Below are 12,115 nucleotides of genomic sequence, written 5' to 3'. Positions count from 1 at the left end.
GATATTTTCTAGTTCCATCCATTTGCCTAAGAATTTAATGAATTCATTGTTTTTAATAGCTGAGTGGTACACCCTTGTGTAAATGTACCACATTTTCTGTATCCATTCCTCTGTTGAAGGATGTCTCAGTTCTTTCCAGCTTCTGGCTATTAGAAATAAGGCTGCTATGAGCATAGTGAAGCATGTATCCTTGTTATATGTTGGAGAATCTTTTGGGGTATATGCCCAGGAGTGGTATAGCTGTATAGGTATAGGGTCCTCAGGTAGTACTATGTCCAATTTTCCAAGGAACCACCAGACTGATTTCCAGAATAGTTATATCATCTTGCAATCCCACCAACAATGGCAGAAGGTATACATTATTTTCAAATGACATAATTTCATCCCTTATGGCTGAATAAAAGTCCATTGTGTATATGTACTATTTAAATTACTTTGCTATTACATACCTCTATTACTGCTATTACATACCTACATTACCTGCTATTACTTTGCTATTACATACCTCTTTAAACAAGGCCACACCCCCTAATCCTTCCCAAACATCTCCACAAATTGTGAACCAATTATTCAATCATATGAGACTTTGGGGGCCACTCTCATTCAAACCATCAAATGCACCAAGCTTTTTTTTTGTGTGTGTTATTTGATATCTAGGCTGATCCCATAATTTGACTATTGTTGATAGTGCAGTATTAAATATAGATGAGCTGGTATCTCTGTGATATCCTGACTTATATTTTTTTCAAATATGTGCCTAAGGATAACATCTCTGGAAAAGTTTGTTTCTTAATTTCAAAGCCTTCTGATCGCTATAAAATTACAAACATTTATGAATTGGGTGTGTGACTGTAACCAGTAACATCAGACACAGTTACAAAACTCTTTATTCCTTTTATTGTGATCTATTTATAATACACTTATTATATTTTTATACATGTATAATAATGTATTTGGGTCATATTTAGCTGTGTCTTCCTCTCTTGTTCATCTTTCTTCTTGACTAGCCTACCTTCTAATTTTGTTTATATCGTTTGCTTTGCTACATGTGACCTTCGTTAAGGCTGTAAAGGAAGCGTGATGGGAGTTTGTAACTGGAACAGATACACTTTCCCAATCCTATACCATTGAAGAAAATATTCCTACCTCCTCCACCAACTGCTACCTGCACATAAATCTTCAGGGAAGGGTGGGATCCCACGCGTGCCTCATCTTTTCATCTTTCATAACTTTATAGGTACATTTAAAAACACTTTCTATGCCTCCAATTTTAACAATGCCTCTGGAAAAAAAATCTTTTAATGGCTCCTGATGGACAGTAAATGGTATAGAGACCTAGGTTTTTGCACTTGACATTTGATTCCTAGGGTTTCAGTGCCATTTCTGACATAGTGGAGAAGAAGGTCAATATTTGTTAAAATGCTGAACAAAAAGATAAAATAGTCCAGCCTGCACTTTTGAGGAGAGTACAGCCCAGAGAAGAAAACACCACATGGGGAAAGCACAGTGCATTGCTGTAAATGCTACCAGTCAAAGCTGGTAGCATTTGGAGGAAAGAGCTTCTGTGCATATAAACGGAACAATTTCAGGAGAATTTCATAAAAATTTGGGCACGATTAAGAGGAAGGGGGAGAGAGGAGAGAGCGCCAGCTGCCTCAAAGGTGATTTTAGTTCAAAGGACTCGGCAGCCTGCAGACATTTCCTGAATCAGAGAGAGACAGCAAGATGTGAGGCCTATGCCAGGCAAATCAAATAATCTCACAAGGAAGGTGAGGCCCAACGTGTTAAATCATGGAGGGGAGACCATGGAAGGAGGGAACAGGACACAAAGGTTCTGGAGTGAAGTATTATTGAGGAAGACGGAGAATCAAACAGAGAGTGTATTGTGAGGTGTCTTTCCAAGTAGGGTGCTCTCCTGTAGGCATGGCCCATTGGTTGGTTAGGAACCCAAACCCTTGGGAACATTCCTGGAAGCTGTCAGCCTCTCCTCATTGAAACAGAAATATAGCCACAGGTAATGCTGTGAGATTTTATAGCTTAGTTTTTGCCTTTGTCTTCAAAATACGGCTCAAAGGTATGTACTCCCAGCTCAATTTAAAAACTCCTCCGCATTCATTGGGGCAAAGAGTAAAAAATATGTCCCAAGAAGTCCTTCCTGGTATAATAAGAATATTTGGGCTGAGAGCAGACAAGAGATCTGCCTACAGGGGGCAGTAAAAGAGCAAGGGATGGTTCACGAGTTCCTGAATCTATTTGTAGAACTAGAACTCCAATGGCCACACTGATCAAAGCTTCCTGAGCAGGTGTTCCTGAACTGGTGTAAGGATTTCAGTCATTCTTAATGCTTTTCCAGGTAGATTTGCCATGGGATGCAGTAGATCAGCTGCGGCACTCACTCCAGCCAGGTGCGGGTAGCTGTCAGTGTCATTAGCAAGTGTAAGCACAGTGGTTTGGATTTTATTAGTTTGCTCCATTGGATCCAAGCAAAGGGCAGGAAGCTGAACACAGGCATCCTGGATATGGATGGGTAACAAGAGGGTAGGTGTCTAGAGTTAGATAGCATTAGTTCCTTTGGTTGCCTGCATATCTCAGCTCCTGTGATTAGCTCTTGCTTGTATTCTTCGACAATCCACATTGTATGTAGTAGCTATCTCGCTCAGAACAGGTCTCCCACAGTGTGCTTGTCTGCTACACGGGTTACTTCAAATTATTTATTTACTCTTATTAAGAGTAAGCAACATTCAGCCTCTGTGAGCCGCAACCTTGCCCAGCAAGCAGTTGGGTGCATCTTAGGAGGATGTTCTAGTCTGTAGCACACCTGGCGCGGGCGACACCCTTCAACACACCACACCTGCAGCTAGTACAAACAAGACGGCCTGTCGGGTCCCCGCAGCCCCCCGGGTCTGCCCCGAAGTTCCAGCCACCTGGCCGCCGCCATCGTGGAAGAGTACAGTTGTGAATTTGGCTCCATGAAGTGGCTTTGGTAGGGTCTTAAGTTGTGGTCTGACACACACTGCTGTTGCTCCCCTGGATTTAGTAAAATGTCGCATGCAGGTGGACCCTCAGAAGTGCAAGGGCATATTTAATGGATTCTCCATTACACTGAAAGAAGATGGTGTTCGTGATTTGGCTAAAGGATGGGCCCCAACTTTGATTGGCTATTCCATGCAAGGGCTCTGCAAATTGGGCTTTTATGAAGTCTTCAAAGCCGTATATAGCAACATACTTGGTGAGGAGAACACCTACCTGTGGCGCACATCGCTATGTTTAGCTGCTTCTGCCAGTGCTGAATTCTTCATTGCCTTGGCTCCTCTGGAAGCTGCTAAAGTTCGAATTCAAACCCAGCCTGGTTATGCCAACACGTTGAGGGAAGCTGTTCCCAAAATGTATACCGAGGGAGGCTTAAATGCTTTCTATAAGGGTGTTGCTCCTCTGTGGATGAGACAGACCCCATACATCATGATGAAGTTCGCTTGCTTTGAATATACTGTTGAAGCTTTGTACACATTTGTGGTTCCTAAGGCCCAAAGTGAATGTTTAAAGGCAGCGCAGCTGGTTGTGACATTTGTGGCAGGAGGCTTCTGTGCTGGAGTCTTCTGTGCGATTGTCTACCACCCTGCTGACTTTGTGGTCTCTGTGCTGAATAAAGAGAAAGGCAGCCTGCATCTCAGGTCCTACAAAGGCTTGGCTTTAGAGGTGTGTGGGAGGGGCTCTTCGCCAGAATCATCATGATTGGCACTCGGACTGCACTATAGTGGTTCATCTACGACTCTGTGAAGGTCTACTTCAGGCCCCCTCGCCCTCCTCCACCTGAGATGCCAGAGTCTCTGAAGAAGAAGCTTGGGTTAGCTGAGTAGATACATCAAAGTAACCTGGACCGAATCTGCTTGTTGATCAGTGTTGAAAATGCAAAGGACATTTTAAATGTTTGATAGTGTAGGAAATGTCTGTTCCCGATCTAATTACTGTTTATCCTTGCTTAAAGCAAGAGTTTCAAGCTTACTGCTAAATAAACCCATCTATCCATGAAAAAAAAAAGGGGTACGCAAGAACATGACTATTGCTGTGGAAGTTGGCCCAACAAAACCACCATTGACCACACTACGAATAGGTCTCACATAGAATGACATGAAAAAGCACATGACAGTATGGATGGAAGGCCAATGTTTCTCTCCAATGGAAGTAGACCTTGCAGTCATCTAGATCAACCTGTGGCCAGCAAGCCTCATGTGGCTTAAGATGGTTATATCTGTGGTCCAACACAAAATTGTAAACTTAATATTCTGCGACTTCTATTGGTGAGTTTTTTTTCAAGCAACTTGTGTATTCTCCAGCTGACCTTTATAGATGACAACATGTCCCAATGCCACCCATTTTTTTTTTCAGTTTTGGCTCTCTAACTCCAAATTTTTACTTAGTTATGAGGAAAGCAGAACCATTTTGACAGCTATGACATCTGACCTGGCTTAGAAATTGAATGTTGATATAAGGTCTCATGGTGTACTCACGGGCACCATATCCAAACTCTCTGCAAGCCATCAAGTGCTCAGTTAAAGAGTTTTCACTATCAGAGAAGCCTGGAGATATGGGCACGGGCTATATTTATAGCTCTCACTCAGACTTCCATCTAGATGCTTCTGTATATGGATGAAGGCTTTTCGTCTCCTAAAGTGCTGTTGCTTGGCAACAGGGATACTCTTCCACCTTTATCAAGTTTCCAGGGGAACAATGTTAAAATGAACACCCAAGGTCAAATTTGTGAAAAAGGAGAAAAGGTATTTTTTTAACCTCATCCATAGGTGGTGTAATTGAGATTTCTTTTGATAAAAGACTTGGAGGAAGTGGGGAGACAGCTATGTGACCATCTGAGATAAGCCTTGTAGTCAGAAAGAACAACAATCAAATTATCCAAGGTGGACTTATATCTGGTTCAAGTGGGGAACATTGGAGATATTAATACATTTGGAGTGAGAAGAGAGCTGGAGACCGACCGGGGGAAGTGGAGGGATGCATGTCATGCATCCCTGATTTTTATGACATTGTATGTATTCTGGATACTTTGTGTGCAAAATTGAGATGTATTGGGCAGTTTTGAAAAAAAAAGGATGAAAATTATTATTATTATTTTTTTTATATATTTTTATTACATATTTTCCTCAATTACATTTCCAATACTATCCCAAAAGTCCCCCATAGCGCCCCCCACTTCCCTACCCACCCATTCCCATTCTTTTGGCCCTGGCATTCCCCTATATTGGGGCATATAAAGTTTGCAAGTCCAATGGGCCTCTCTTTCCATTGATGGCCGACTAGGCCATCTTTTGATACATATGCAGCTAGAGACAAGAGCTCCAGGGTTCTGGTTAGTACATCATGTTGTTCCAACAATAGGGTTGCAGATCCCTTTAGCTCCTTGGGTACTTTCTCTAGCTTCTCCATTGGGAGCCCTGTGATACATCCAATAGCTGACTGTGAACATCCACTCCTGTGTTTGCTAGGCCCCGGCATCGTCTCACAAGAGACAGCTATATTTGGGTCCTTTCAGCAAAATCTTGCTAGTGTATGCAATGGTGTCAGCGTTTAGAAGCTGATTATGGGACGGATCCCTGGATACAGCAGTCTCTAAATGGTCCATCCTTTCATCACAGCTACGAACTTTGTCTCTGTAACTCCTTCCCTGGGTGTTTTGTTCCCAATTCTAAGAAGGTGCACAGTGTCCACACTTTGGTCTTCATTCTTCTTGAGTTTCATGCGTTTAGCAAATTGTATCTTATATCTTGGGTATCCTAAGTTTTGGGCTAATATCCACTTATCAATGAATATATATTGTGTGAGTTCTTTTGTGATTGTGTTACTTCACTCAAGATGATGCCCTCCAGGTCCATCCATTTGGCTAGGAATTTCATAAATTCATTCTTTTTAATAGCTGAGTAGTACTCCATTGTGTAAATGTACCATAATTTCTGTATCCATTCCTCTGTTGAGGGACATCTGGGTTCTTTCCAGCTTCTGTCTATTATAAATAGGGCTGCTATGAACATAGTGGAGCATGTGTCCTTTTTACCGGTTGGGACATCTTCTGGATATATGCCCAGGAGAGGTATTGCTGGATCCTCCGGTAGTACTATGTCCAATTTTCTGAGGAACCGCCAGACTGATTTCCAGAGTGGTTGTACAAGCTTGCAATCCCACCAACAATGGAGGAGTGTTCCTCTTTCTCCACATCCTCGCCAGCATCTGCTGTCACCTGAATTTTTGATCTTAGCCATTCTGACTGGTGTGAGGTGGAATCTCAGGGTTGTTTTGATTTGCATTTCCCTGATGATTAAGGATGTTGAACATTTTTTCAGGTGCTTCTCTGCCATTCGGTATTCCTCAGGTGAGAATTCTTTGTTCAGTTCTGAGCCACATTTTTTAATGGGGTTATTTGACTTTCTGGAGTCCACCTTCTTGAGTTCTTTATATATATTGGATATTAGTCCCTTATCTGATTTAGGATAGGTGAAGATCCTTTCCCAATCTGTTGGTGGTTTTTTTGTCTTATTGATGGTGTCTTTAGCCTTGCAGAAGCTTTGTAGTTTCATGAGGTCCCACTTGTCAATTCTCGATCTTACAGCACAAGCCATTACTGTTCTATTCAGGAATTTTTCCCCTGTGCCCATATCTTCAAGGCTTTTTCCCACTTTCTCCTCTATAAGTTTCAGTGTCTCTGGTTTTATGTGAAGTTCCTTGATCCACTTAGACTTGACCTTAGTACAAGGAGATAGGAATGGATCGATTCGCATTCTTCTACATGTTAACAACCAGTTGTGCCAGCACCATTTGTTGAAAATGCTGTCTTTCTTCCACTGGATGTTTTTAGCTCCCTTGTCGAAGATCAAGTGACCATAGGTGTGTGGGTTCATTTCTGGGTCTTCAATTCTATTCCATTGGTCGATTTGTCTGTCACTATACCAGTACCATGCAGTTTTTATCACAATTGCTCTGTAGTAGAGCTTTAGGTCCGGCATGGTGATTCCACCAGAGGTTCTTTTATCCTTGAGAAGAGTTTTTGCTATCCTAGGTTTTTTGTTATTCCAGATGAATTTGCAGATTGCACTTTCTAATTCGTTGAAGAATTGATTTGGAATTTTGATGGGGATTGCATTGAATCTGTAGATTGCTTTTGGCAAGATAGCCATTTTTACAATGTTGATCCTGCCAATCCATGAGCATGGGAGATCTTTCCATCTTCTGAGATCTTCTATAATTTCTTTCTTCAGAGACTTGAAGTTTTTATTATACAGATCTTTCACTTCCTTAGTTAGAGTCACGCCAAGATATTTTATATTATTTGTGACTATTGAGAAGGGTGTTGTTTCCCTAATTTCTTTCTCAGCCTGTTTATTCTTTGTGTAGAGAAAGGCCATTGATTTGTTTGAGTTAATTTTATATCCAGCTACTTCACCGAAGCTGTTTATCAGGCTTAGGAGTTCTCTGGTGGAATTTTTAGGGTCACTTATATATACTATCATATCATCTGCAAAAAGTGATATTTTGACTTCATCTTTTCCAATTTGTATCCCTTTGATCTCCTTTTGTTGTCGAATTGCTCTGGCTAGGACTTCAAGTACAATGTCGAATAGGTATGGAGAAAGTGGGCAGCCTTGTCTAGTCCCTGATTTTAGAGGGATTGCTTCAAGCTTCTCACCATTTACTTTGATGTTGGCTACTGGTTTGCTGTAGATTGCTTTTATCATGTTTAGGTATGGGCCTTGAATTCCTGATCTTTCCAAGACTTTTATCATGAATGGGTGTTGGATCTTGTCAAATGCTTTTTCCGCATCTAAGGAGATGACCAAGTGGTTTTTGTCTTTGAGTTTGTTTATATACTGGATTACGTTGATGGATTTCCGTATATTGAACCATCCCTGCATCCCTGGGATGAAACCTACTTGGTCAGGATGGATGATTGTTTTGATGTGTTCTTGGATTCGGTTAGCAAGAACTTTATTGAGGATTTTTGCATCAATATTCATAAGGGATATTGGTCTGAAGTTTTCTATCTTTGTTGGGTCTTTTTGTGGTTTAGGTATCAGAGTAATTGTGGCTTCATAGAATGAGTTGGGTAGAGTACCTTCTGTTTCTATTTTGTGGAATAGTTTGTGAAGAACTGGGATTAGATCTTCTTTGAAGGTCTGATAGAACTCTGCACTAAACCCATCTGGTCCTGGGCTTTTTTTAGTTGGGAGACTATTAATGACTGCTTCTATTTCTTTGGGGGATATAGGGCTGTTTAGATCATTAACCTGATCTTGATTCAACTTTGGTACCTGGTATCTGTCTAGGAACTTCTCCATTTCATCCAGGTTCTCCAGTTTTGTTGAGTATAGCCTTTGGTAGAAGGATCTGATGGTGTTTTGGATGTCTTCAGGATCTGTTGTTATGTCTCCTTTTTCATTTCTGATTTTGTTAATTAGGATGCTTTCCCTGTGCCCTCTAGTGAGTCTGGCTAAGGGTTTATCTATCTTGTTGATTTTCTCAAAGAACCAGCTCCTTGATTGGTTGATTCTTTGAATAGTTTTTCTTGTTTCCACTTGGTTGATTTCGCCCCTGAGTTTGATTATTTCCTGCCGTCTACTCCTCTTGGGTGAATTTGCTTCCTTTTGTTCTAGTGCTTTTAGGTGTGTTGTCAAGCTGCTAATGTGTGCTCTCTCTAGTTTCCTTTTGGAGGCACTCAGAGCTATGAGTTTTCCTCTTAGAAATGCTTTCATTGCGTCCCATAAGTTTGGGTATGTTGTGGCTTCATTTTCATTGAACTCTAAAAAGTCCTTAATTTCTTTCTTTATTCCTTCCTTGACCAAGGTATCATTGAGAAGAGTGTTGTTCAGTTTCCACGTGAAGGTTGGCTTTCTATTCTTTATTTTGTTATTGAAGATCAGCCTTAGTCCATGGTGATCTGATAGGATGCATGGGACAATTTCAATATTTTTATATCTGTTGAGGCCTGCTTTGTGACCAATTATGTGGTCAATTTTGGAGAAGGTACCATGAGGTGCTGAGAAGAAGGTATATCCTTTTGTTTTAGGATAGAATGTTCTGTAGATATCTGCCAGATCCATTTGATTCATAATTTCTCTTAGTTTCACTGTGTCCCTGTTTAGTTTCTGTTTCCATGATCTGTCCATTGGTGAAAGTGGTGTGTTGAAGTCTCCCACTATTATTGTATGAGGTGCAATGTGTGCTTTGAGCTTTACTAAAGTTTCTTTAATGAATGTGGCTGCCTTTGTATTTGGAGCATAGATATTCAGGATTGATAGTTCCTCTTGGAGGATTTTACCTTTGATGAGTATGAAGTGTCCCTCCCTGTCTTTTTTAATGACTTTGGGTTGGAAGTCAATCTTATCAGATATTAGAATGGCTACTCCAGCTTGTTTCTTCATGCCATTTGCTTGGAAAATTGTTTTCCAGCCTTTCATTCTGAGGTAGTGTCTATCCTTTTCTCTGAGATGAGTTTCCTGTAAGCAGCAAAATGTTGGGTCTTGTTTGTGTAGCCAGTTTGTTAGTCTATGTCTTTTTATCGGGGAGTTGAGTCCATTGATATTAAGAGATATTAAGGAAAAGTAATTGTTGTTTCCTGTTATTTTTGTTGTTAAAGTTGGCATTTTGTTCTTGTGGCTGTCTTCTTTTAGGTTTGTTGAGGGATTACCTTCTTGTTGTTTCTAGGGCGTGGTTCCTGTCCTTGTATTGGTTTTTTTCTGTTATTATCCTTTGAAGGGCTGGATTCGTGGAGAGATAATGTGTGAATTTGGTTTTGTCGTGGAATACTTTGGTTTCTCCATCTATGTTAATTGAGAGTTTGGCTGGGTATAGTAGCCTGGGCTGGAATTTGTGTTCTTTTAGTGTCTGTATAACATCCGTCCAGGATCTTCTGGCTTTCATAGTCTCTGGTGAAAAATCTGGTGTAATTCTGATAGGCTTGCCTTTATATGTTACTTGGCCTTTTTCTCTTACTGCTTTTAGTATTCTATCTTTATTTAGAGCATTTGTTGCTGTGATTATTATGTGTCGGGAGGTATTTCTTTTCTGGTCCAGTCTATTTGGAGTTCTGTAGGCTTCTTGTATGTTCATGGGCATCTCTTTCTTTAGATTTGGGAAGTTTTCTTCTATAATTTTGTTGAAGATGTTTGCTGGTCCTTTGAGTTGAAAATCTTCATTCTCATCCACTCCTATTATCCGTAGGTTTGGTCTTCTCATTGCGTCCTGTATTTCTTGGATGTTTTGAGTTAGGATCTTTTTGCATTTTACATTTTCCTTGATTGTTGTGCCGATGTTCTCTATGGAATCTTCTGCACCTGAGATTCTCTCTTCCATCTCTTGTATTCTGTTGCTGATGCTGGTATCTATGGTTCCAGATTTCTTTCCTAGGGTTTCTATCTCCAGTGTTGCCTCATTTTGGGTTTTCTTTATTGTGTCTACTTCCCTTTTTAGGTCTAGTATGGTTTTGTTCATTTCCATCATCTGTTTGGATGTGTTTTCCTGTTTTTTCTGTAAGGACTTCTACCTGTTTGATTATGTTATCGTGTTTTTCTTTAAGGATTTGTAACTCTTTAGCAGTGTTCTCCTGCAATTCTTTAAGGGATTTTTGTGCTTTCTCTTTATTGTCTTCTGCCTGTTTAGCAGTGTTCTCCTGCATTTCTTTAAGTGTGTTATTAAAGTCCTTCTTGAAGTTCTCTATCATCATCAGGAGATATGCTTTTAAATCCGTGTCTAGCTTTTCCGGTGTGTTGGGGTGCCCTGGACTGGGCGAAGTGGGGGTGCTGGGTTCTGATGATGGTGAGTGGTCTTGGTTTCTGTTAGTAAGATTATTACGTTTACCTTTCGCCATCTGGTAATCTCTGGGGTTAGTTGTTATCGTTGTCACTGTTTAAAGATTGGAGCAGAAGCTGTGTTCCACTCACCAGCAGTCTCTAAATCCTGCGGCGGGGGTCGTGGGTAGCTGACAGTACCCCGGTGCTGGTCCAGCCGGAAGAGGCCTGTGGTCCTACACAGGCCGTTTTTCTGCTTCCCTAAGTAATGCAGTCTCTGGTCCCGCGTGCAATTGGATTGGAGCAGAAGCTGTGCTCCAGTCACCAGAAGTCTTAAGATCCTGTGGTGGGTGTTGTGGGTAGCTGGCGAGTGTCAGCAGACCCTGCGCCCCAGCTGCCCCGGTGCTTTTCTGACCGGAAGAGGGTTGTGGCCCTAAGTAGGCCGGATTTCTCTCTCCCCAACCAGAGCAGTCTCAGGTCCCGCGTGATTGGACTGGAGCAGAAGCTGTGTTCCACTCACCAGCAGTCCCAAAATCCTGCGGTGGGGGTCGTGGGTAGCTGGCGGGTGTCAGGCAACCCTGTGCTCCCGCTACCCTGGTGCTGATCTGGCCGGATGAGGCCTGTGGCCCTACTCAGGCCGGTTTCTGCTTCCCTAACTAATGCAGTCTCAGGTCCCGCGCAATTGGATTGGAGCAGAAGCTGTGTTCCACTCACCAGCAGTCCCAAAATCCTGCGGCGGGGGTCGTGGGTAGCTGGCGGGTGTCAGGCAACCCTGCGCTCCCGCTACCCCGGCGCTGATCTGGCCGGATGAGGCCTGTGGCCCTACTCAGGCCGGTTTCTGCTTCCCTAACTAATGCAGTCTCAGGTCTCGCGCAATTGGATTGGAGCAGAAGCTGTGTTCCACTCACCAGCAGTCCCAAAATCCTGCGGCGGGGGTCCGAAAATTATTTTATTTGGATTTGTCCCATATTTAAAAAGGGTCACTCTGTTTCCTGTCTTGGGGATACACTGTAGGAAGGCATTGCTTAGGAAGCTGTTACAGTAATTTAACATGGGCAGAAGCTTGGGCTCCTATAACAGCAGCTGAAACAGGGAGTGAAGATATAGCACTCTTGATCTATTACAAGCTGAGCTTTGAATTTTCTACCAAGAAGAACTGTCAACACAACTCATAAATGAATAAGTAAAAGAGCTACAAGAGGGTGTGTGAAGAAATTGGAAATGTGGTTAGTAAAAAACCTGCGAGTGAAGCTAGGTCAGCGAGATGGTTTAGTGAGTAAGGATGGTTGCTGCCAAGTTCAATGTACAACTTTGAGCCCTGGGGCCCA

The 12,115-nt window shown here is 41.9% G+C and overlaps 1 pseudogene; it reads left to right on the top strand.

Annotated features, from left to right (window-relative positions):
- Nucleotides 1–2,797: 2,797 nt before the first annotated feature.
- On the top strand, nt 2,798–3,857 carry LOC110290472 (solute carrier family 25 member 3 pseudogene; annotated as a pseudogene).
- The last annotated feature ends 8,258 nt before the right edge of the window (nt 3,858–12,115 follow it).

The sequence above is a fragment of the Mus caroli genome, unplaced genomic scaffold (assembly GCF_978045245.1).
Source record: "Mus caroli unplaced genomic scaffold, Mus_caroli_1 scaffold_2, whole genome shotgun sequence".
In the NCBI taxonomy this organism is placed as follows: domain Eukaryota; kingdom Metazoa; phylum Chordata; class Mammalia; order Rodentia; family Muridae; genus Mus; species Mus caroli.
This window is presented reverse-complemented; position numbering and strand designations above follow the sequence as displayed.